Consider the following 27,382-nt stretch of genomic DNA (forward strand, 5'->3'; position numbering starts at 1 on the left):
CCCCAGCTGGACTGACTGGCTGGGCTGACTTTGTCTCAATACCCAACAGCGTCAGTTTGAATCCTCAAAGGCTCAAAATCCTGCCGCGCTTCACTTTCAGCGTCAAAGAGCTGAAGAGACAAAAAAGGGAGGCTCGGGGAAAGAGCGGAAGTGGGAACGGGAACAGCATAATGTGCGGAGTAAAAAAGATCTTAGTGGCAAACACCCACACTGATGGCAGCAGCCATCTATGAAGCTCTGAAGGCTTTCCTTTTGGAATTGAAGACTAAGGAGTGTATACACAGAAAACCCCTTGGGGAATTTAAACTTAATTCGGGATACGTTTCAATTTTTTTTTTTTTTTGGGACTACAAACAGAAATCACGACTCATCTCAAAGTGAAAGGCCAGTAGAATGGAACCTCTAAAGACTCACATGCACATGTCTATGGATAATATACAGTTCCTCAGTATGGTGGTAAACCCATAATGTTTACATGTTAAAAATAATACTGCAATGTGCTTTACTCTCTAGCCATTCTCAAATAATGGCACAGTGCGATGCCATGGACCCAAGGAAACATGCTTTTTTTTTTTTTTTTGCCGTACTAGAATAAAGTGTAATTGCACATCCACTACAATAGGTGGCAGTGGCGCTCTCATTGTCAGAGTGTGCACAAGAAGTATGTTATTAAAGTTTTTCAGCGGATTTATATATATTTTTGTTGTCTTTACTGTTAATAAGGATAAAAAGTTATGCAGAGGTGTACAGTTGTGGGGGTGTGAAATATTTTCTTCATCCTTGGGGGTGGGGGGAAGGGGGGGGCAACTAACAGGAAATAATTGAGAAGCACTGCTGTACGCACACCGAAAATATATCTTCAGCAACGGATGCTTTGAGTACAGTTATAACAGCAACGCATCCCAGTCGGATTTAATTAACAGGGTAATTTTATATTAGTAAGAATGAATCGTTACTCAGATTTCTCGCACTTTAATCAATATTGACAGTGATATATCTGACATTGGGGGTCTCACATTAGAGCTTCAGGTGCACGGTTCACTTTAATAAGACAAAAGAGATCGCTGCATGCACACAGTGTGCGCTGTATTCACAATGCAATTCCCCATTTGCGGTCTTAATTATCTTCCCCCAGCAGTTATAATCTTTTCCTAAACATTCCGAGATGGGAAAGATAAAATTTTAATAGGTAATTGCTTGTGAGATTTCACAGGCATGAGGAAAGGCCTTGTCTGCAAAATACTTCATCTGCGCCACATGGGTGCTGTGTTCTACCCTTTTCTTTGAATGCACAGTGCAGACCTGTCAAAAAGAAGCTTGGTGTATCCTACAAAAAAAAAAAAAAAAAAGGAAAGGAAAAAAAATAAGTACTGTGACCTTTGTCTCCCCGCTGTCACTGGCGCCTTCACTGTTTCACATCAGATTGCAGAGTGTCAGAGCGGAAGCGAGAGCCTCAGTTACAGATCCGACTCACAGGGCAGGCTGAAAATACATAGGCGAAGAGAAACTGTGAAAGGGAGCATGACTGCAGGACCGAGCTAGCTGGGTTGTGTCTGCACTGTAATGTTGCCTGCTTCAATCTCAGTTTGATGGCCAAAGCTGGGAAATCTCAAATCTGATGTATTAAGCATTAAAAATATATATATATATTTTTTTTTACAATTAAAACAGCTGCAAAGTGTCTTAAAACATGCCTCTGATGTGCTTCTATCGAAATAACTAATAGATCAAGAATTACATCCACTTTCAGTCGAGAAACCTGGTGCTGGAGCGGTGAATATGCAAATTAGCCCCACTGTTACGTAACACCGCAGAAGTGCAGAACCGCTCACTCACACACACAAACAACACAACAAAGAGTCAGATTTCAAAGCTTTTTTCCCTAACTCCCATGCTCGCACATTAGGTGAATGTGAGACAACAAAATAATATACAGTAGTATAGTATTATTGTATACAAAGTAGTATACTATTATAGTATATCATAGAATACCATTATAGTACTGTATACACGGTAGTATACTATTAGTAGTAGTAGTAGTATTGTTTCATTAATATAACATCCTTCCATGCTTAAAGAGTGAACCGTAACCCTAAGTAAGACGTTTTGTTGAATATTTCCATAAAAAAAATGATGTTTAAACATCGCCGCATATCGAATCGATTTGAGAATTGCGCACTGTAATATCGCGATATATTGCCCAATTTTTTTTTTGACACCCCTAGTATTAGTAGTATAGTATAGTGTATTATAGTATAGTATAGTATAGCATAGCATAGTATTATTGTATACAAAGTAGTAGGGATGTTAAAAAAATCAACTCGGCAATATCTCGCGATATAACAGCACACAATTTTCGTATCGATTCGAGAATTGTGCACTGTAATATCGCGATATATTGCCCAAATTTTTTTTGGACACCCCTAGTATTAGTAGTATAGTATAGTGTATTATAGTATAGTATAGTATAGCATAGCATAGTATTATTGTATACAAAGTAGTAGGGATGTTAAAAAAATCAACTCGGCAATATATCGCGATATTACAGCACACAATTTTCGTATCGATGCAATATTCAGCAGGCGAATCGATTTTTAAACATCAATTTTTGATGTAAATATTCAACAAAATGTCTTACTTAAGGTTAGGGTTCACACTTGAAGCATGGAAGAATGTTATATTAATGGAACATTAAGCCTTCAAGTTTTATTTCAATGCTGTTCAAACGTAAAACAGATTGCAACCCGTTTGTTATATACAGTGGCTCACAGTTATAAGCCTGAAGTACATTTTCATACAAATCTTGTACATCAGTGTACATGTACAAGTTTACTTATTAGTATTTTCTAAATTTGAGTTGGAAAAAAAATTGCAATAATTGACTTATAGATTCGTATCTCGATTAATCGGTATCGAATCGTGACCTATGAATCGTGATACAGATCGAATCGTAAGGTACTAGGTAATTCACACCCCTTCAAAGTAGTGTACTATTATAGTATGTCATAGAATACCATTATAGTATACAGTATACACGGTAGTATACCAATATAGTATAATATAGTGCAGTATAGTATAGAACAGTAGTATAATACAGCATAGTATTATAGTATACAAAGTAGTATACTTTATAGTATAGTATGTTATGGTATAGTATAGTATTGTGTGGTATAGCATAGTAGAGTATAGTATATTATTATAGTATAGTATAGTGTTATATGGCATATTATTATAGTATAGCATAGCATAGTATTATTTATACAAAGTAGTATACTATTATAGTATATCATTATAGTATACACTGTAGTATACTATCATTGTATAGTATAGTGCAGTATAGTGTAGAATAATAATATAATATAGCATAGTATTATAGTATACAAAGTCGTATAATTAATAGTATATAATTAGTATAGTATAGCATGGTATAGTATAGTATATGACTAATAGACAAAGGCAAGCCACAAGGCAATGTTCAGCAGTGCCTCTTCTTTCTCTCCAGGCACTCCTTCATGCACCCTCTCCCTGCCTAATTATCTTAATGTGAGGCCCCTCAGCATCCACAAGACCCCATTAGACGCCTGTTTATGAGGATCGAGGTGCCGCATAGCCACCATCAACTTGATGACAGAAATCCACTCAGTTTAGGCACAGAGGGGACGTGGACAGGACGCTGCCAAAATAGAGAGATTGTGACTGGGAAGTTATGAGAAGAGAAGGAATTGCAGTTTTAGCAGATGAGAAATAAGTCTAGTAGATAGGTGGATTCTTTTTTTTCTTTTTCCTGAAAGGCCTTTTACGTGAAGACCGAGGTTTGCAGTCAACTAGCCCCTAAGGTGTAATTCACTTGATTTGAGTGAACGCCAGTGTAATGTATCAGGTCAACCTGAGAAGCGGGTCTAGAGTATGTGGAAAACACAAACCAATGATGTGTTGTGATAATATACACGTTGTTTGTAAAAAAAATATATTGCATTGTTAATGCAAATGACCTGAACTGACAAGCATAGTTATAGACCTATACAAGGAACCATTTAAAAACAATTGAGTTGTGTGTTGATGTTAAAAGCCACTTGTAACACTCCATGCATTTTCTAGAAGCCTAGATGGGAGAATCACCGCAACTTGAAAGTGCGCTAGAAAGATGCGTAAGAAAATGACTTAAGCACGAACAGGAAAATATGCCCCATTGTGAATAGTAGCCAACTGTCGTTTATTGTCTTGACACATTTTCAATGGGTCAATTTCAAACACAAATTTACATTTCTGGTTACACTTAGTATTTCCAATGTACTATATGCTACATGCATAATTTTCTAGGCCACTCCTCCATGTATGCCACTGGTTTCCTGTCCTGTGTGTATAGCATTATTAGTGTACATGTGTATAATATCCCGTCAAGACGTTAAACTGCTTGCTAAATTTCTGTTAAAGTTGGATACGCTTTACTTTATCACTGTTCCAGCAAGACTTCATCAAGCATCAAAAAAAGTGTACTCGATCACCCAAGCACTTAATTCATTCACGATTTCTAAGTCAATGTTAGGTTAGCTTAGCAATTAGCATTCGCCTTCTATTAATTACTACTCATCATGCCTAGGTGAGAACGATTCTTGTAAGGAGTGCAGCTTATTTATCAACAGGAGGTGATGATTACGGACTCCGCAGCATGTTTAGCCAAACAAGCTAGCCAGCTAATGCTCGTTGCTAGCTAGTTGGTGTGCCATGTGTCGGTGGCTTTTCGGACAGTCTCAGCGGTTGAGTTATTGGAAAAACGTACAAATCTGTGATTCTCAGTTTTGCTATAGCCTAACTATGTTTTAATGGAGTCAAACTATGACTGTAGAGTGGCCACGAATGTCTGCTTGAATTTTGCTCAACTTCCTGTAGCTGTCACCTTGTTCATACCGAGACAACAGCGCTTCTGCCACTTGTATCCAAGTAATGAAAGTGAATATCCTGCACCCGCTCCAAGCACCCCCATCTTTTCATTATGAATATTAATTATGTCATTTACTGTGAGAAAGTCTCATCTTCCACTGCATTGGACAGGTAATTATGTAGGGGAGCGTTTTCATGTGTCCAAGTATGTACACTAATGTGTTTAGTAGTTTTTGAGCGTACGCTCGTGCAGGCAAATGGCAGCTGCATGACCCCGTGGTGCACTTCAGTCAAATCTTGAGTGCACAGAGATAAATTGCATCCATCTCTCCTTATCGGTTTCCTCATTTACATATACTGTAGCACCAAAGGACTATCTACTGTATGCAGCGCTGCCAGGCTGTCACGGAATCGGCTGAAAGAGCTCCCATCTGTATGTTTAAACAGGTGGTTATCACCACTGGATTGTAATTAACTGCTACGCTGACTTTTTTTAATCGTCTGATATAATAAGTGAGCTACAAATATTTTGACACTTTTCTGTCACAGTAAATCATGCGCAAAGCTAATTATTAACCAAAACATAGTAGCTAAAAAAAAAAAAAACACAGCTTGGAGTTGTGGGTTTTATTTGTGATGCTTGGATGCGTTTGCTCAGTTGAATGCAGGCATCTTTATTATTGAAACTGCTACGTTCCTGTGAACAATGATACTTCTGACTGAACATGCAGTGTAGGCAAAGCTCATATTGCATTGTTAGTCCACGTGGGCTCTCTAGCATGTGGCTGTGTTGTGCCGTGTTAAATCCTGTGTAATCTGCTTCTATTACAGTCCTGTTATTCTGTGTTGCCTGTAATATAATACATTATCATTGCAACAATTTGCATGTTGTAGAATGACAATAGACTAGAACTCATTATCCTGGAGTGTGTATTAGGTGAGTTAGGGCAAAACTGTGCATTTGTACGCGTTTTTAAAAACAGCCTTGTTTTGGATGAATTGGCCAAAAGCAAAATATCACTTCTCATCTGTGCTAGGATGACTAGATTTTCAGAATTAAAAAGTGGGACACCACAATTTAGTTGAAATTTAAAGAAACAATTAATTTGTCATGTGCGACGTGAGCGATTGAGGGATGGCGGACCCAGATGCAGGAGAATAAGGCAGTGAAACAGGAATCAAGTGTAATACGTGGTACTTTGATGAGACGACCATGACTTGATGGGACGTGACTGGACGGGACTGAATTGGTCGTCATGACTGGCCAGGACGTGACTAGACTGGTCGCCATGACTGGAACGAGCATGACGTGACCTGATTTGCCTTGACTTGACTTTGTGACTTGGCTGTAGAGTGGCTATAACTTGGCTGGGGCTAAGACGGCTTGGCTGTGATTAAGACGACTTGGCTGTGACTAAGACGACTTGGCTGTGACAATGACTTGGCACACGAACTTCCATACGTAATGTAGATAATGCACCCACACCGACTGGACAAACAACAGACTAAATACACTAACACTAATGAGACACACCTGGGGAAGGGAAGACACACACAGGTGGACGTGGTTAGACATAACGAGAAAAGGGAAGACAAAAACACCAACCACAGACAAGAATACCAATAACAAACAAAAACCCAACCCCCACAGAACCCAAACATGACAAAATTCTCACAATGAGCCACTGAGAAAAAATCCAATCGCTAGTCAATCTGGTGACCGGTGATTGTATCATTATTTATTGCTTAATGCTATCTTGGTTGTCAGATCAAGAGCACTAAACAAGCAATGCACTCACCTACCTTGCCCGGTTAAACATTGTAACGCTAGAAATATGCCACCAGAAAAGCTCAGCAAGCGTTGGATCTGACCAGCGACCACAACATTAGGCTAGTACAGTGGTGGGCAACTCGGTCCTCGAGGGCCGGAGTCCTGCAGGTTTCCCTGCTTCAACGTAGCTGATTCTAATCAACAGGATCATCATCAGGTTTATGCAAAGCTTGCTGATGAGCTGATCATATATCAGTTGTGTTGGAAAAGGGAAACATGCAAAACTTGCAGGACTCCGGACCTCGAGTTTGCCCACCCCTGGCACTAGTAGGACTACTATTCTTAGACGCGGAAGCAGGAAGTAGTTCTAGTCCGGTATGATTAAAACACACCTCTAGCGATTAGATGAAGATTAGAATGAGAATTCAAACGTGAATGTGAAAGTAAATAAGAAAGAATTTAACAGTTAAATTCCTTTATAATTGGTTTATTGTATGAATCGCTATGACAACTGTGTAACTGACATACACATGGCCCAAACAATAGGCTTGCTGACTGGATTTACGGGACGAGACCTGCGTAAATGTGGGGCTGTCAAAATACGCCGGGACTCGGGACACAAGGCTCAAAATTCTTGACGGTGCCGTTTAAAACGGGACATCTGGTCACCCTAATCCAGTGGCGTCCAAACTCGGTCCTCGAGGGCCGGTAGTCAAGCAGGTTTTGGATGTTTCTCTTTTCCAACACAGCTGACGCTCATCAGCAAGCTCTGCATAAGCATGATAACGATCCTGTTGATTGGAACAGGTACTGGTCCTGCAAGTTTTGGAAGACTAAGACTAAGTCATGGCAGTACTATGAAAAAGAGTTCAATTGTGAGATTCAGCGGTTTGCTGAAAGAAAATAGGCTGCTCACATTTAATTGGTTGTATAATTCCACATTTTATGGCAGTACAGGCACACCAGAGCCCCAATTATTTGTATGCAAACAATTAAAAAGTCAGTTTTCCCTAATATGGCCCTATTAAATGTATGAAACTACTCGCAATGTGATGCACTCCAATTAAAATGTGAGTTTGTTTTACATTGTATCTGTGACAATTATGAGAATAATTTCACACATGCGCAAGGACACCAACAAGCAGTCATGTGCCACAGCAACATGAACACATTTATTTTCTGGGCCTGCAGCCTGGGGGCAGGCAGCAGATTTGCCTGGAAAGCTGCTTGTTGCCACCAGCGATGTAAAACTCACAGGCTGGGAAAGCTTGCGCTGGGGGCGCCTTCGCGAACCTTCTCCCTATCCGCATGCCGAGTTCATTGAACCCCAGTCTTTGGAGAGGAGGCGCCGCCAATCCCTCTTGCCCACAGGCATCAGTATGGCCTGGCTCATACGCCACCTGCCCGGAGGAGGAAGGGCCACGTTGGCGCCCCGCTCAAGCTCGCCCTGCTGCTCTCTTGCATACATAAGGACACCACACCCACCACCCCCAATCCTGCTGGGTGCTGGCCTACGGCTAGAGGACATGTGGCTGGTCGAAATGCGTCATGATGCTGGGCTTTTTGCTCTGATAGATCTTGTTCCTGTCTGCAGATTACCAGCCTGGAACAACTCACAAAAACAGCACAGTTTTGCTTTTTATTGCTCTGATTGCAGCGCTCATTCTGCTTCAGCTCTCCTTTAGCGTCCAACTGCTGTTTCTGTTTTTTTCTTGGGATTTATTGCTCACAAGCATCAAAATCTGTTTTTTCGCTCGTGTTATTGTTTCTAGATTATGTATCCCCCATTTGCACTAAGAAATAAATGAGTTATATGAATAAATGCAAGAAGCTTAGAATGCATTGAGGTTTCCAAGCTATGAACTCAACAAAAGCCCGATAGGAGAAACAAAATGCTGTTGGAGGATTTGCACCAGGATATTTAATAGCTTGCTTTGGGAGCCTTACTTTCACTGGAAGTCACATCTTGTACTTTATTTTGTCTACCTGTTACACAGCCAGAACTAACTCAGTATCATGAGAAAGGGCCAAAAAAGAAAAATGCCCCCTGAATACATATTGAGGCTGAACCACCATTTTTATAGTATGTCAGTCAAAACCTAATGAGCTTGATTGAATTGAATCTATTAATAATTTACATGTTTAAATTGTCACGCCAGGTGTGGAATTTGGACCTAAAAGCAGACAAGACACCAAAGTTGAAAAACAGAGAGTCTTTATAGACAAAAATACAAAGTAACAACAGAGAGCAGGCCTGGATTCAGATGGCCTCGTAGAAAACACTTGAGGGAGTAACCTTGACTTAGAACCGTGAGCAGCCTGGATGCAGAGAAACCTCAACTATACTCAATTGTACATGACGGAATAAAGACCTTTATGGCCAAATAAGAGTGACAAATAGAGGACCTAATAAAGGACCTAAGGGTGACAAATACAATAATAGCAACTGCAACTGACAGCATCATAATCACAATAAACAAATACAGGACCATGACAGGGATGTTTGGACTGCATTGACTGCAGTGTCTTTAAAACTTCCGCTGGCAGCTTGGACGAACATACGGACACAGTGAGATCCGACATTAATCTCAAAACGAAAAATGTTTCGCTCATTCAACAACAAGCTATGGTTTACTGCCAAACTCAAGACAACTCAAGAAGGCCAAAAGAGGACATGCTTCAACGCGGGTAGAACACTGTACAAACGGGCCCGAATCCAGCTGGCAAAGGAAATCAACAACGCAAAGAGAAGCTATGCAGAATGGCTGGATAAATAGTTTACTGCCAACGACTCTATATTCATGTGGAATAGCCTCAAATCAGTTACAAACTACAGGAAACTATCTCTGCAAGGGGATAAAAATAAGGGACTGGCTGACAACCTGCATCTGTTCAATTGGGGATTTCAAAAAGACTATTTTACACCCACATCTGCCCACCAACAACCTCAGTCACACCGTCACACCGTGTTGTCATGATGGCTCCGGTCTTCACAGATCTTTGACAGATCCTTGGAGCTGCGTGAGGTCCCATCGTGCTTCAAACACTCCACCCCCATCCCAGTCCCCAAGAAACTTTCAATATTGGGACTGAAAGACTACAGGCCTATCACTCTGACATCTGTGGTCATGAAGTCCTTTGAACGCCTCGTGCTGGACCACCTAAAGGGCATCACTGAAGCCCTGCTGGACTCCGTGCTGTTCTTCTACCAAGCAAACAGGTCAGTGGATGACACAGTCATCATAGGGCTGCATTTCATTATGGAAGACTTCAACGCAAGGATCCTGTTTGTGAACTTCAGCGCTGCGTTCAACACCATCATCCCAGGACTCCTCCCCTCTAAGCTCCTCCAGGTTAGAAGTGTCTTGCCACCTGCCAGTGGATTTACAGCTTCCTGACAGGCAGGACAGAGAAGGTGAGGGTGGGAGGGACACTATCATCAATGTGCACCATCAGCACCGGAGCGCCCCAAGGATGCGTCCTCTATCCGCGGCTCTTCTTGATCTACATCAACGTCACCTCAACGCACCCAGTTGCCAAACTCCAGTTTGCTGATGACACCACAGTGATCAACGACGGTGATGACGAGTCTGCATATCGACAGGAGTGGCTGGTGCGGCTAAGATAACTTGGAGCTGAACACACTCGAGACTGTAGAGATAGTGATTGACTTCAAGAAACACCAACCGCTGGCACTCACACTGTCCAACTGACCTGTGTCGACCGTTGTGACTTTCAAGTTTCTGGGAATTACAGTCTCTGGTGTGGGAGACCAACATCAACTCCATTTTGAAAAAGGCCCAGCAGAGGATGTACTTCCTGTGGCTGATGAGGAAGCACAGCCTATCACAGGAGCTGTTGAGATAGTTCTGTTCAGCAGTCATTGAATCAGTCCTGTGTTCCTCCATCACAGTCCGGTTTGGCACTAGCACAAAAAAGGGCCAAATCCAACTGCAACGAACAGTTAGGTCCTGCTGAAAAAATTCATTGGTACCCACTCATTGAGACTTACGCTGCAAGAACCAAGACCAGGGCAGCTAAAATCCTCTCAGACCCTCGCAACCCGGGTCACTACCTCTTCCAGCTCCTCCCCTCAGTTAGTTACTATCAAACTATGCACACTAAAACTTGCAGTCATTCCAATAACTACTCTTGTCAGCAATTCCCTAAATAGTTGACTCAAAATTCCATCCCTGAGGATTTTTTTTCTTCTTCAGCGTACTTATTCAGTTTACATTATTAGATGACGATTATTAGAAGATCCCACATTAATATGCATTTACTGCTACTACTACATCTAATAAATTCAATACAAAGACTGAATCAAAAAACTGCATAGTATAACATTGCAGTGGCGTAGAACCGCGTTGCATCATACAGTATAATGCTTTGGCCCTCCACCATAGTTTTAATAATGTCAATAATTAGAAAAAAACCCTCGGTATGATGCAAATGACCTTACCTGTTGAAGGTCTGGTCTCGGAGTGGAGACTGTGTCGTCGCTATGCTAGTCATATTATCTCAAGTCTGCATGCATACAGATGCCTACAAGCGTTATCCTGCAATGATTGCATAGAAAAATACGAGGCAATAAAAAGGGGAGTGCAGCACTAAGAGCAGAAAGAAGAATTCTAGAGAAGCATGAAAGGCGTCACAAGAGAGAAATACCCTTCGATGTCACTGTCAACCTTACCAGCACGATGCGATTGAATCACACTCCCTCAGGAATCTTGGGGAATGAATGAAGAGATAATCTGATCCTTCTCTATCACCTTTACGATTTTCTCCACTACTGTATTAATATGCTATACGGCTTGACAGAAGGCAGTTGAACAGGTGGAGAGAAAAAGCAGAGAGCTGGAGATAAATCAAACTGAACATAAAGATCCGAAAAGAAGAATGAATCTCTCTGTACACAGTAATGGCGAGCCAAAAGTCCAAATGGGTCAGGAAATGTCCTCTCAGAATTCAAAGTGCTAGAATAGAGTACTAGTACTAGAATTCAAAGTATCTGTCTGCTAATTACAATATGTCAAAATTGATGACAATCATATGCAGACAGCACGTTCATGTCAAGAGACTTCAGATCAGAATCTAAACTTGATCCAGTTTTCACATTTTAATGTTAATAGTGTTTTTTCATTTTACATTGTATGGCAGTTCAAATATTTTCTGTATGTACAGTAGGTTGACATATGTCAGTTAGCGTTTACACGTATGATTCTTAAAAGACGGTTAGTGAGATTAATAAAACAACTGTACCCTTAAATTGATCATTTCCATCATTTAAAAAAATGATCGATTCAAACAAATATTATTGCTCAACATAAATTCTGAAACAGATTTGATTAAATTCTACTAATTTACAACTCAAAAGCACATCTACATTAGAGCTTTTAAAATTCACTTATGCACGGGCAGCATAGTTGTAGAGGGTACTTACAGACAAACATTTTACCTTTTATTTTATTTTATTTATTTTTTTAACCTTTTTTACCTTCTAGTTTTGGATTTCTAAATATAGTATTTTAAAATGTGTTTTTGTCTGTTTTTTTTTTTTTTAAATTCAGCTAGTTTTAATTAGTTTTTAGAGTAGGTTCATTAGTTATTATCTTTTTTTTTTTTTAGTTTTAGCATTAGTTTTTTTTTTTTTTTTTTTAAATATATAGAGTACTTACTAAGTACAAGCAGAGCTGGGCATTTCCGTTAATCGTCAATTCCCATCGATGACGATGCCCACCTTTCGGCGCATGCTTTCGCATTTGAGGACAAATGCTTTATGCTTTATGATGACTTTCAAAAATACACGACATGAGAGGGATGTACTCACCGCAGTCCATGGACTTAACTATGCTTCAGTCCGTGCTCAGTCCATATAATTATCTGAGGCTTTGTGTCATTGTGCACTTGCCGCAAGGTGGGCGTCGTCAAAGACGGAATTGCCGATTAACGGAAGTGCCCAGCTCTGAGTACCAGATTTAAAAAAAAAAAAAAAAGGTCTCAAACAACTGTTTGACCTTCCTTCTTCTGTACAAACATACAGCAATACCAAAACAAATACATCTGAAATGAACTCCGAAATCTCATGTATGATTTTTAACTCTTTGACTGCCATGGACGTTAAAAGACGTCAAGTAAAAACCTACGGAGGGCCGCCAATGACGTTAAGAGACGTCATCCAATTTATTTTTATTTTTTTTGAAACGGGTGGAGGAAAGCCTTGGCCAGCTGTGGTGGAAGTTTCAAGCAGATCTAGTTAGCCTAATGACTATTTTTGGCCCCTAGATGGCAGCAATGACTCTCTTTTGACAAGATTGGGTAGGCGTCAGTAGAAGACGTGAGGCGGAGCTAGATGGGACAATGGCTGGGGAAGGGATGAGAACATGGCGACCGGTTGCAAGAAGCACAAGCTCGAGCAGTTTTTTTCAAAGACGAAAGGCATCGACCAACGCTAAAGAGCACATTGATGACGACGCTGATCATCATCAATGACGATGATGGTGACGCTGAAGTTGCAAGCGTTGACGCGGCGGCTATGACGACGTCATAAAGGTTCACCGGTTAGCGATGCTAACACCGGAAAACGCGGAGCACAACCGAGCACACTCAGGCGGACGTTCAATCGGACAACGAAGAGTGCCCCGAGTCCAATGCATATTCATCGGAGGAGTGGGTACAGTCTGCTACTTGCTATTCCCCGGAAAAAAAGGCCGTCAAGAAAGTGTAACGTCTGCACGCGAAAGGAGCCATCGCAAGTGAAACTAGTCTGTTGTGCAAATCCTGCTGCGTCTCCTTGCACGCATGGGAGCGTTATAAAAAGAAAAACTGTATTTGAAACATCCACATAATTGTAAATAGTACCACAGTTGCACACATTTGTAAATAGTTTGCGAAATTGTTTTGTTTTGCGAAATTCACTAGAGTGCATGAAATAACATCGTTTCACAAAGAGCTCTTTTTCTCCGCTTTTTGTTTCAAAACAGAGCATTTCGGTGAAACTAACCATTTTCTATTGTTGATTACTGAAGAACGGAATAAGGTAGAAACAAACTTTTTTTTCTGATGAAAGATGAGAGACCAATCTTTCATTTGGTAGTATGTGTGTTTCCATAGTCCAAACACAACATTTTCTGTGGATCTTGAAAGATCAGTCAAAATGCTTAAATCGGCTGGCAATGGCGACATCCCGTTTCTGAAAACGTCTGGCAGACAAAGAGTTAATTGACAAAGATGAAAATAAAATACATTTTTGATATTATAGTTTATAGTTTTCTAAACATAAGAAGTCGTTTCAAGTAGTTTTCGTTTTTTAAAGACAATTTCAGTTTTTGTCCCGTTAACGAAGATGATGTTTCAAATAAAGTTTTATCGTTAGTTAATCACCTCGCGCTTAACCTAACATGCATGGGGAGAACATGTCAATGCCACACAGGAAGGCCAAAGCCGAGATTCAAACCTTGAAAATCAGACGTGCTAATCTCCAACTCAGCATGCTGCCTTGAACAATACATGACCAGCAGTCTCCCAGTCTGCACAGCATCCTCTCCAAACATGGTCACAGCTGTTTCATATTAATCGGCCGATCTGTATGCCACCCTGCAGTGGTTTTGTCCACTTACAGCCCCGTGGTGCATGCATGCATGCATTGAAAATGTAAATGGGCAGGTGTGCTATGGTGCAAATTTATTTTCGAATATCAATATTAATATGCTTGGAAAAATTTGAGTGAATATTCACAAACCTCAGTAGAAGGAGCTGAATCTGAACATTTTGCATACATGCGAGAGTAATCATGCTCAAAGATTAATGACTCTGCCCGTCTCCTCTCATGTTATACCAGCAACAAATTGGATTTTATTTGGCTGTGCCAGCCATTTAGTCGGGCTGCGTGTTTGCATTGATTTTAATCTTCAGTGCACCCAAACAAGCCGAGATTTCTTCTCAACAATTCCAATATATTCTGCCGTCTTTGTCATCCTGTCCTCTTTTCATGTTGTGTAAATTGTTCCACCAGCTCTGCTCCGTCCCAAGATCAACAGTTAAAAGTTATAAATGATACATAATTCATTGCGCACAGCACTGCCAGCAGCGCAACAGATTTGATTTATGTATGACTGCCTCCTCTGACCCACAATATCTATCTGCTCGTGCCTAAATTCAAATGCATTCAAGCCATTTCAGACCGGATTTCCAATGTAAAAACAACAGTTATCTTCTTCTACTGAGGAAAAAGCACACAGCCGCTGTTTGATCGTTTTTTCTGATACGTAAACTATCTGGATCTTGATCTGGAAGTTAGCATGCATGCATAAAGTGTGATTTGGAATTTGGTGAAGTGGCTTCATAAACGAAACCATCCATCCATCATCTGAACCGCTGGTCCTCAATACTTTTGCAATTTCAAAATGATATTAAAAGATAGAATGATAATGTTTCGAATGTGCCATTGGGAATTAATTTGGAATTTTGGGGCACAACAATTTAAGATCACTTCCAAGGTAAATTGAATGGGAACGATGTAAATCTGTTTAATTGAATTCTGTCATTGGGAATGAATAACGACTTTTTTTGTGGGAACTTTATTTGGGAAAATGATGAACTTTTGGTAAATCAGAATTTTTGGCATGGGAATTGAATGAGCTAGAATGAACGTTTTCAATATAAAATGTCAATCTGTTCCGTTGATGTCATTGGGAATAAATAGGGACATTGTTGAGGTATTGTAATGATGAATTATTATTTTTTTTCTTTCAAATTGAAAATCATTCCCAAGGTGAAGTGGATAAGCTGAATGATTTAAATTTCAAATGGGAATGATATAAATGTGTAAAATGTTGAAAACAACCTTTGGGGGAAAACTCCACCTGGACCATTTTTGGTGAAAAATGTTGAATTATGGGAGAACTGTAAATATTTGGAATGAAAAAAATACTAGCCCACATGGCGGGATTTTGTGGATTGTTTTGTAATTGGAATGATGTGAATTGGACGAGTTATGTCAAAGTAGATGCATGTCACAGAATGACCGTATTGTATCAAGTAGTCATCATTTGCCGGGCAGATATTGTGTAAAACATATTGGCAATTTAATCCTCAAATTAGCCTTAAGGGCAACAAAGTCGAGTATTATTTAGCACGTCTGCCTCACAATTCTGAGGTTTTGGGGTTTGAATATGAGCTTGAGCATTCCTGCGTGGATTTTGCTTTTTCTCCCGTGCTTGTGTGGATTTTCTTTGAGTACTCCATCTTCCTCTCACAATCCAAAAAAAAAGCATATTAGCTTGATCGGAGACATGTTTGTTTAGATTATTCCAGACTTTTATTATGCCAATTGACTGATTTTAATGTGAAGTAACTTGTAACATTATTTCACAAGGTGAATAAGGTGATTAAAACCAACATTCAACTCTTGCTAGTTCAAAAATACGCATTGAATTCCAGCAAAAAACTCAAATTGTAGCTAAGCAATGGCAATAGAGAGAAGGAGAGTGAAAGAAGCAGGGAGTAACAAAAGAGACTAAAGGGAGTGATGTGCGCTAACTTGTGTTTTTATAAAGGATACTTATCTTCTCCAGAAGGCAGCTGTTCGTAATTATTACCTAAAAGGTGCGGACTAAAACAAATCTCATAATTAGATACTTTTTTTATGAAGTTTATTAGGAAAGACATGCGTGGGTGTAGAATTCTTATTAGAATTTGCGCACGGGCATCGAGAGCATGTATTATTTATATTGTATACACTGCTTGTGTGGCAAACTAAGTGTGCATATATTGTTCTAATCTAAATATGCAGATACTGTAAACCCCTTGTGAGAACTTGCAAATCTTGTTACCCTGGCTACAGCTTAGCATCTCACAGAAAATTGGACTCAAAGACGAGTGCATCAAACACATTTAGGCATACATAAAAAAAGTCTACACTATATAAGCATGTTACCATAAAATATGTCCCATTCATAAGCAAGCAAGTAGTACATTTTGCAAGTTTACCATTTGCACTTTTTTTCGTAAGTGTGCTTCTCTCGCTCAAGGCTCTGGGCTAGCTTTGGAGTTTTTTTTTTTTTTTGTGGCAGTGCATTCAGGCCCAGTGGCAATGAAAGGACGGATGATTGGACGGAGTGGTTTAGGGGTTACCCGTATGGGATTTCCGAGTGACCCACTTCTTACCCCCCGTTGTTGCGCAGGAGCCATCTCCTGCCTGTCTGCCTCGCTGCACTGCAGTATTCATCAAACCGAGGGGGGCATCTTTGTCCGTTCGCACTCCTTGTTGCCATGACACGAATGTTGCCGTTTCCGTCAAGCACTACACCTATGTTCAGCTTGTTAGTGCGTCAAATGTACAAACTTCCAAATTTCAAACTTTAACTACGGGTATCAAGATAATGGTAAATAATCCATCCATTAGCTATCTCTAGCTATCCTTTATTTTCTATCCTAATCAAGCACTGTTGGTGAGCTCATCTGAACTGTACCATTTAGTGAAAATATGCGTGGCGCTCTGAAGGACCGTTTGCCTTGTAAGAATTTGAATACAAACGTGTAACAGGTATTCACACAGAAAGCTGCACTAAACCAGTGAATAAAAAAAACACACCAAAAAAAACAGCTAGAGTAAAGTAGATGGTGCCATGTTTGTACTGTTGATACTTTCAGTCATGGTCTTTCCCACAAAGACATTTCCACATGGACCACAATGCAACACACACACACACTCTACCTCCTGCCAGTGCTTATGTTTTCCTGCCCACAAATGAGGCGAGGCAGCCTTCCTTATTTCCGTAACCTAGTTTTTGCCTCTCCCCTCTCCGTTTTAGCCTCATCTGTGCAAGGGAGTATGGATGTCTTTCCCAAGACGATTACTGCATCAAGGGCCATCAATACGTGCCATGTTTAGTTTACATCCCTAATAATAGAATGTCACCGAGGTGTGTTTGCGGCCCGGAATAGACAGGCGTGCGCAGTGGAGTGTGGTATTCACCAAGGGGCTAATCTGTATCTCTTAGTGAGGAGGAGTCCCTGTGGGCCTCTGCGAGCTTCCTGAAATAATGTTCCATTCCTCCAAATTGTACATCATTCATGAGCTGGGAAAAGGTATCCAATAAAGCTGACGTGTGCTTCAATGACCTTCTTTTTCAAGCTGGACAACAAGGCAGGGAGATACATACTGAGGATGACGATTAAAGTGCCACGCAGGATAAACCTGTACGCAAATAAATAGCCACATAGATAGGAGCCGGGTGCCTGCCATGTGCTGATATGAGAAAAGCATATTGCGGGAATGCATAAGAGAGGCAGAATATAGAAATCACTCCAAACATTAAGCTTATCAATGAAGCCCTTATTTTGCACCTCTTATCACCTTGATAAAAAACATTTCAAAACAGTGGATTAGCTCAGCGGGGACAAAAAAGGGCAGTTAGAAGCAACCCGAAGGACGTCTTTGTTTCCACGAGAACGAAAAGTCATACAGCGTTCAACCAAACATGAATATCTCCCAACCCGACAATGACAACAACCAAACCTGGTTACATTGTCAGCTAACCTGTGCTAATGCTACTTTCAGATCCGCTCGTTCTTTCACTCTGGAAAGTAAACTCTGATCAATGGCTCAGAAACTTGGTGTTGGGGTGGATATGATAATGAAATTATGAACCCATCAAACAATTGAGGGTAAAAGTAAATGTGCTGTTCTCATGCCATCAGAACTACAAGTCCATATAGTAGCAGGAGACCATCATAACGTACTTAGTGATTCTGACTTGGCTTGAATGTTATTGATGAAACTTCCCATGTCACAAGAGTGGACGAGTCTGGGAGGAAAGGCTTTCCCAGCCTATACTAATAATAAACAATAAACCAGAATACTGTGGAAAACTTAATTCCTTCCAGTAATGCAATTTAAAAAGTTAAACTCAGAGAGAAATATTTCACGATTTCAGTTCTGTAATTTTGAGGATTATATTTTACAGTTAACCAAGAATCAAAATTCACCATATTAAAAGAAAAATAAAGTATATTAAGTAGTAACAATTCAAATGATTTTAGCAATTACATAGGAACTGAATTTCTGACTACTATTTCGGGGGGTGGGGGAAGTGTTTATTATTTTATGTTGAATTGCGGAAATAAATGAAAGATCAGCCAAGATTGAGGGCAGCAATATATATATATTTTTTATTTTTTTTTCCTAAGCGAAATTTTATTCTGTTACTATTACATTATTATAGATTATGCAAATACTAGCCTACTACATCTACTACTATCAAACAGTTCTGTTTTATTGAGCTCTATTCTAGTTTATGAAAGTTCGTACCTCCAGACAAACTTTTCTTCGTTCCCCAAACTGTTAATTGCAGTTTAGGATTAATTTGATTGATTTAATGCTGTTTGAATGGCGTACAACAGTTGCTGCCGAAATTCACAAATTAGCACAATGCATTTCTTATCCACTTGCAGCTACTGCTGCTGCTTTTACTTGGCAGGCTGTGCGTGTATGTGTATGGTTGGGGGGACTCTGGCTCCTACCCCCGTCTTTGTCTTCGGAGGCTGGGAAAAGCCCCTCACAGCTGTGTTCTAACATACACACACCTGCCAAGCATTCAACGTGAAGACCAGGTGCAGCAGACTAAAGTTTATAGACAAAACATCGCTTCAGCAGAGCCAGAGGAGCAGATTATAAAATACTGCAGTGGGATGGCTGCAGGTAATTAAATTACTATCAGCAGTCTGCCTTCAGTCTGTCTGCTTTGTTACTATGTAGGAAGCTGGATTAAATGTGAAGCAGGGACAAACATATCAGTTTAGCTTATATCAGCAAAAAAAAAAAATACTTGGATATGGTGACAGTTTTTCCAGGAATATAAAAATGGGTTTTAATTGGATATCTACATGCCAGCTCTAAGCCAAAGGGTGTGGGTGTGGTTGTTCGTCTATCCTGTCTATTATTATTATTATTATTATTATTATTATGCATGTGCAGCAAAAAGGCAATGTCAATAAAAGAACAGGGTCAGAGCTAATGTGAGTGAATGTCATGACAAGAAATGCTGGAGCATGACCATGAGGTCCAATTAACTGTCAACAAGACAAAATGAGACGAGCACAATCAACAGCAGGTAAACACAAGATGGGACGCAGAAGGCAGTAAACGAATTGAAATTTTAACAAAAAACAAGGCAGACGCTGGTGAATGGCAAGCGTTTTGCCTTTTCTAAATGAAACAATACAAAAAGGCTTGGAACAGGGAACTCTGGTCTGGACTGCTGACTCTGTGCCATCCATTGAACGAATTTGCAACACTAGTGCCAATGGAAGAGAGATGGCAGCCACTGTACTGGCAATGGACAAAATCATAGGGATAAGTACCAAAATCGGACTAAATGAATGTAAAATTTCCATATATACACACATATTTCCAATGTTATGTGCGAGGTAAAAGGCACAGCTTCTAATAGCTGCCGTGACCAAGGAAAAAGGGTTGGATAATGCTGGGTGCATTGGCTTATTTAGAGCTGTTGAACTGTCAACCATGATAGCATTTAGCATTAGCAATAACACAATCACTGGTCACCAGATTGACGAGCTATATTACATTTCTTATAAATAGTTCCTGGTGAGGATTTATTCTATATTTGATTTTTAGTTAAATTTGAGTATCCCTGTTTTTAATTTTGAAAATCTGGTCTCCTTATTGATAGCAAGTCCACAACATGCTAAGCCACACGAGTAGCCAGCCAAAGCTAGTTGCTAGCTAGCTGGTGTGGCGTAAATAACATCGACCTTACCTCTACTTCCAACCACTCACACAGAGGTGACGCGAGTGTGTCCATGAAGCTTTTCAGTTCAGTTCAGTGTGTGTGTATCAGTGTGTTTTGATGATAAACAAAATGCTAATTTTGACCCGCAAACGGCGATGTGAAACTGCTCATTTCGAGTCTTGATATACACTATATACCAGTGGTCCAAAACAATTCGTTCATTCCGTACTTAACCCCAAAATAAAAACTACCAAAACCCCAACTTTTTTTGTTGGGAATATACATTAGCAAACAGACATGCTAACCACTACGGCTCCATGCTTGTTTCCAATCCTATCCTAACATATTTGCTCTATTTTTAAGTGCTAATAACATAAGTGCCAGTCAAGCGGACAAAAGTGAAAGCCTTGTCCGCTAGTGATAACTGGGTCACAACAACTGACGTCTTGTCAGCTTCCTATGGAGACACACATCCTTTAGCAGGGCCATCTTCCCATTGCCTTCCTTCCTACCTGTCACTCTTCGTCTGTGTCGCTTTGGCTCGAGCAGAATGTCGTCCTCAGTTGACGGAGCAGCAGCGCTCCCGCTGCTGACTCATAACGTCGGATGGGGAAGCCCGAACGGCCCATTAGGCGAAGGTACTAGTGAATGACAGCATGCTGCGGTGTTAGCATCCTGTCAATCAGAAATATTTACTCGGAGCAGCACTTGTGGGAGTGGGGATGAAGAATGGAGGAGAAGGAGGAAATATGGCTTGCTGCTCTTTTTTTTTTACATGTTTGAAAAGCTGTGCAATATTTTAGTTAAAGTTAAAGTTAATTAAGTTGTCTTTGTGCGAATGAGACAGAAGATCGTTGAGACGCACAATAGACCTGGATGATGTTATTGTGACTTTGTCTTTCATTTAGTGGCTATCCATCACCATGATAAATAGGGATCCTTTTGTCAGTTGTGCTTTAGTGGAGCAGGTATTATTTTGCTGTGTTCGTACCTCTTGGTGACTGTGAATGATAAACGCTGTCGCCTTAGAAGATAGAGTGCAGCCCAGCTTGTCTGAATATATGTAACAATAACTGCCAATCTGAAGTACGTGTCACACTGCCTATTTATCAACGTGAGCACATTCCACTACTGCTTAACGCTGAAATATGATGCCGTTGATGATGTCGTTTCAATATAAAATGACAGTTATTACACGCTATACGTTCCTAAGCCTGTTTCAATCGCTCGCCTGCCCTTCACACGTGAGTGATTTCCGATCACTCAAGCACGATAGATGCAACCGAATTTGATTCATTTTGCATTTAACATGAGTGTGAAATGAGTTGAAATGACACATTATAATTTCGCTACAAATGGTTGCCCCCATCTGTTGTGGCTTAGGAGGGGGATACAAATTAAAAAACTAAGTGCTGTGTGAAAAGGGAAACTGTGGAATATGCTAAAAAAAACGAGGTTATGTTTAAGGGATATTAGGGTCTCACAGGACAGCAAAAGTTCCTATCGCAACATTTTTCATCTCGATTAGTGATTTAGTTGATTTATTTTCTGCCTTGCACAGCTTTCAGGTTTTATAAATGTCAGGGAGTTTTCTTACCTTTCATTCTGCTGCCGGTCTTAACAACGTCCTTTGAGACTCAAGTCAATGCATTGGATTGCGGCAAGATAATAGAAACAATCAGGGACGGGTACAATAGTAATCAATAGATTTTCAAAATGAGAACGGTATGACATCTGGATCTTAGCGCAAAAGTATGCACCCGAGGCCATTGTGCTTTGAAATGCTCAGGAAGGAACAATTAGGTGTTTAAAAGCCGCTTTCTCTGTTATCACGTCCCCAAGCCATTTCCCATGACAGACTTTTCAATATTCCTTCTTTCTCATCTCAGTCCTATGTGTTTAATGGCAGACTCGGGAGGATTAGAAAAAAAAGACCTGGTATTGTTGGCTCCTTTCAAGCACGTTTCAATGTATCGCTTGCATTTCCCTAAATGGGAGCACAGTGGCACGCTAATGAGTGAAGCCAAAGCTAGTGACATATGGTGATGATAATGAGATAAGCAGTGTTTTAAAAACAAGGCCGTATATTAGGTGCAGAATCTGGCATGTTCCGTGGAACAGACAGCGTTGTCCAATGAATTTAAGAACAGCAGCCCTTGGGCCAAGCTGCATATCATGTATTATTCAGGGGCCTGGATCCTCAAATTCTCGAGGCGTTGTTTCCGGGCACAAATGAAAGCTTGTGCCAATAACATGCCTTTGATGTGAGACGATCATTCTGGAAGTACTATTTGGTTCTCAAATGATGTTACTAGAAAGTAAGAATCTTTCATCTAAAATGGGGTAAAAGCAAAATGATAATTAAACTCCAGCATCCAACGCCCCTATCCAATCATAGTCAGCAAAAGACTGTTGGATTAATCTGAGTATCGTAATTGATTAGCCTGTGCAACGTTCCTGAAAGCGCATCCTTGTGAGTTGTCAACAGGATGTTTGTCCTCACACTGTTACTAGACTCATATAGAGGAGCAACAGGCTGTGGTTGTATAATGTGTTTTTTAAGTCATTCACTACAATAAAAATAACAAGAAGAAGAGATTGCAAATGCAATTTAGTTAAAATAAACGGTTTGTACGGTACACCACAATATATCCAGCCAACCCAATTTCATGAATTCTATTGACCACTGTATACATTTTTTTGTGTATAGCGTTCTCCAATTTAAGTTCGGACTTAACAGTCCCAATGCACGATACTGAGATAATAAAATCTGAATGGTCGATGCAAAATGTGAAGTTTGTTATTTGAGAGGCCCTCGTTACCGCATACCGGGATCCTAGCATAAAACAGGCAGTTTTCAGTGGGGAAAAATAACAGAAGTTGTCAGTAAAAGTGGCAACATAAGATGGCTACCCTCTGGCTTGGCTTGGGGGCCTATAGCTAGTTCCCAAGTCAGCCGGTGGGCGTGTCCAGCTCCCTTCCACCATATTGTCTGGATCGTCCCCGTCGCGGCTCAAAGCGAAGCCTAGACAATAGTATAAACGACGCGTATTAAAACGGGAAAGCCTTCAGGCAAAAGAACGCCAGCGGTACGATGCAAAAATCGGACCGATCGCCGGGATCCCTACACATTGAAGAAGGAAGATCACGCCTGCCACCGGTTACGTACATGGACACCATAAACGACGAATGCGAACAGTGCATAAACCTTTGAACAACTAAAGGCATTTAAATCAATGGCGGTAATCAACCAGCTGTGTTGTTGATGTCCGTGAACGTCAATGTGTTGATAGTGACGGCAAAGCTACGTCGTAGCTAGCTTAGCTTATATGCCCTTATGGAAACTACAGTTGTGCTCATTAAAGTACGCTGGCATAATTTTTTCGCATGTGTGCGTGCTATTTTACAGAGGATATTTAAGATAACGGAAATGCCCTTTCTTCACTCGTGGTAAGTGTTTGTGTGAAGCCATTTATTGTAAGGGGGCACGGGGGTAAGTTCATCCATAAGGTTGGTGGGTCGGGAAAAAAAATGAGAACCTCTGGTGCTCATTTGAGAATCCCGCTTGACCATATCCTATTCTATCCAATACTATACGTCTAATGGCTCCATTCTAGCATCGATTATTTTTTATCACAGGGAATCCGAATCATTTTTTCTCCAATAGCCACTAAGCCACGCATGAAAACCCCTGCGAGTGTCTCATAGTGAGTCCTCTCTTTACTCTTCTGTGATCCTTAAACGTCCTCATGCTGCAGAGGGGAGATATGGACCGGAAGGATGAGGACCACTGGAGCAACAGACAGAAAGATGCAACGCATCTCGTGTACCCGACAGATAAACAGACGGGGCCAAATAAGAAGCACTTGACTCCCGCCTCTCGCAGACTCTCACATAACCTGCTTACCGTTTACGTGTGACTAAAGATGCTTATGCGGAGACACAGAAGGGACCACACACACTCCTCAATGTGCACCCTGCAACCCGGAGTGAATGATTTGAGGGGGGGAGGGAAATCAGGGTCGACAAGCTGTTTATTCTCAGTTCTTGCCTTCAATACAAGCAGCAGATTAGGACAACTGTACAAAAGCCTTTCGATGCACTATTTGCACAGGTTTTCATCATCTGTGCAGTCTTTTTATGTCAACATCTGTTCATCCTCAAAATATTCCGCTCGGTTAGATAGCTCGTTAAATTGCTTTTCTACCAAAACAACAGCAGGTTTTCAATGCAACTTTTTTGGACAATGCCTGACAAAGCTTGGCAGAATTTGACCTCGAAAATATGCTAACTGGTAGCATGTACAGGTAGATATGTAAAGCAGAGTTGGAGGGGGGGGGGGGGGGGGGGACGGACAAACTGACAACCCAACAAACACAGGTTGCATAACACTGACTTTCTCAGTAGAGTACAGGCCAGCCTGCCCGCCTGCCTGTTGATATGTGGGCGTGGGTGACTGCACGACAATGCGAACTACTACACGAGGAAAAAATATTGTTGCCATGACAAAAGAGAAGAGCCGAGAGATGAAGAGGCTCGAGTAATGACAGAGAAGCAGTTTTGCAGATGAAGAAAAGAAGAGGGTTTATGCATTTGCCGAGTGCAGAAAAAGAGGGAATAATAGATGAGTCGGCTGCTTGCAATTTTCCAGTGCAGAATAAAAAATAAAAAAATTAACGGAGGAATTACACTGTACTGCCAGTAGCAATGGAGCCAGGCCAAATATGAGACAGGAGCCCTCCTACATATACTGTATATGTGCTTTCTCTTTATGTCTCCACACACAACACAAAAGTTGAAGGGATGCAAGTCTATTCATTTCTTCAGTAGAATATAGTGCAACCTCCAAGGTCAAACACAATACGTTCCAAGTCACATAACAGAAATATAGTCATATATAATAATGGAATTATTATAAATCAGTAGAATTAAGAAATTTTGGTGCCCAACTGTCACTATGATGAAATTATGGGCCAATGACGAGTACAGATTTCATTACCATGACGACCGGTTTAGAACAAAGTGAGCATCCGTTCAAGACAATGTTTATGCTAATGCTAATCTGTGTAGCCCACATTACTCGATACAGCTCTCCCTATTGTTTGCCTTTGACATAACGTTCCAGACAGTGTAGTTTACTTAATAGAACTTCACCCAGCCTATCTGAAGAGGTCAGAGAACTGCAGTGTTCGGACAATCATAATGCGCATTAGTACCACTGTAAGTAAAAAAAAAAAAAATCAATTTGCCGTAGTCCACTCCAGGTAACTTCCAGTGAATATTCTTTGTCTTATCCCCCCCCACACACACACAGTTTTTCTTTTTAAATACTGCTCACGGAAACAATTTTGGGGGTTTAAAGCTGTCAACACACCTTAGTAGACTTAGTAGATCCTTTCAGCCTGCATCAAAGGATTATTTCTGCATTTCTTTGGCGTTTTGTGAGTTTTTCTAAAACAGATTAATACATACCGTAAAAGTTTACATAAAGTCTTAGTACTATACTGTGAACAGTAGTCGGAGATGATTACCAATAGGCACAGTCTATAAAAATAAAATAAAATATTTGTGTTTTTTTACGGCGACTGTTTTGTTAGCGGTATACTACCTGTTTTGTTGTATATTTGATTTCACGCAAAATTTTAGTGTCCCTGTTTTTAATTTAAAAAATCTGATCACCTTATTAATAGCAAGTCCACAACTTGCTTAGCCACACTAGTAGCCAGCCAAAGCTAGTCGCTAGCTGGCTGGTATGGTGTAAATAGCACCGACCTTGACTCGATTTCCAACTACTCGCATCTTAGCAGTTCAATTATTGGAAAAACGTAAAAATCTGTGATTCTCAGTTTTGCTATTCAGGGACTATTTATGAGGAGCAAAATGCTAATTTTGACTAGCAAACTACGTACTATGTGAAACTGCTTATTTCAAGCCTTGATATACACTATATACTAGTGCTCTAAAATCACTCGTCCATTCCGTACTTGACCCCACAGACAGAAAAAAAACAACAACCAAAACAAACCCCCCTCCCCCCGAAATTTGATTGTTGGGAATATATGTTAGCAAACAGACATGCTAACCGCAAGTTTACATGAATCCCAAGTACTGTACAGTTGTCGAAGATGATTACCAATAACCTGAGCATAACTGAGCAGAAATAAAATATTTGTGTTCTTTTACTGAGTCTCTTTTGTTAGCGGTAGCCTTCCTGGTTTGCTTCCTTTGACATTGGTCTGACCAACTTTACTGTTAAGTGTGAGTGAAGATGCACACATTCCATTCTAGCCACTAGCTAACTGAATTCTTCAGCTAGTCATGTACCTTTACGATTCAAACTGTCAGTGAAGTATAAAAATCTAATCATCAACTAATGTGATGTAAAATATTAAAACATTTAAAAAAAAACATTAAAAAACAACTTTTTAGTAAAAGTATATGGCAGCTAGCAAGTCAGCTAGCATGCAGCTAGCTAGGGGCTAAAATGCAATGTGTATCAGTCCTCTCATAAATCAGCAAATCGTACAAATGCCTGAATTTCATCATGCATCATTCACGGGCAAATTCACCAACACCACCACTTATTAATAGGTTCTCCCTTAGCCCATGCACCAGGCCTCTGCAAGCTTTTGTGGAAATAAATTGTGACGGCAGCCTCTGAGGTTCAGTTAATAAATCTTTCCTCTTCCAATCCCTCAAGCGACACTTTTACAAAGCGTAGGGGGCACACATTTTCTAGAAACTGTACAATTTTTACTTAAAAAAAAAAACCTTTGCTCTAGACGTTTTTGGATGATACAAATAAGATGGTAAGCTATTAACCATGGAGTTAACTGCTCTGTGTGTGTGACATTTAGCGCCTATAAACTACACTGAATTTGATTGGTTTTGTTTTCGGTTTGCTATGCACTGCCTTCGTTAGCCTCATTTTCAGGCACAGACACGGTTCGAGAGTAGCTAGGACCCATACAAA

At 40.4% G+C, this 27,382-nt stretch overlaps 2 protein-coding genes across 3 annotated transcripts in view; one reads left to right on the forward strand and one right to left on the reverse strand.

Moving 5' to 3' along the window:
* The window catches only part of cpped1 (calcineurin-like phosphoesterase domain containing 1), a 145,281-nt gene that overhangs the window by 53,494 nt on the left and 64,405 nt on the right, over positions 1–27,382 (reverse strand). The window contains exon 2 of the mRNA XM_077550106.1: positions 1,378–1,482. The gene's annotated coding sequence lies outside the window, so the exon portion shown is untranslated. The remainder of the gene's footprint in view (positions 1–1,377; positions 1,483–27,382) is intronic.
* shisa9a (shisa family member 9a) overlaps positions 1–27,382 on the forward strand; it is a 55,240-nt gene that overhangs the window by 6,244 nt on the left and 21,614 nt on the right. The window lies entirely within an intron of this gene.

Source organism: Vanacampus margaritifer, chromosome 18 (genome assembly GCF_051991255.1).
Source record: "Vanacampus margaritifer isolate UIUO_Vmar chromosome 18, RoL_Vmar_1.0, whole genome shotgun sequence".
NCBI lineage: Eukaryota > Metazoa > Chordata > Actinopteri > Syngnathiformes > Syngnathidae > Vanacampus > Vanacampus margaritifer.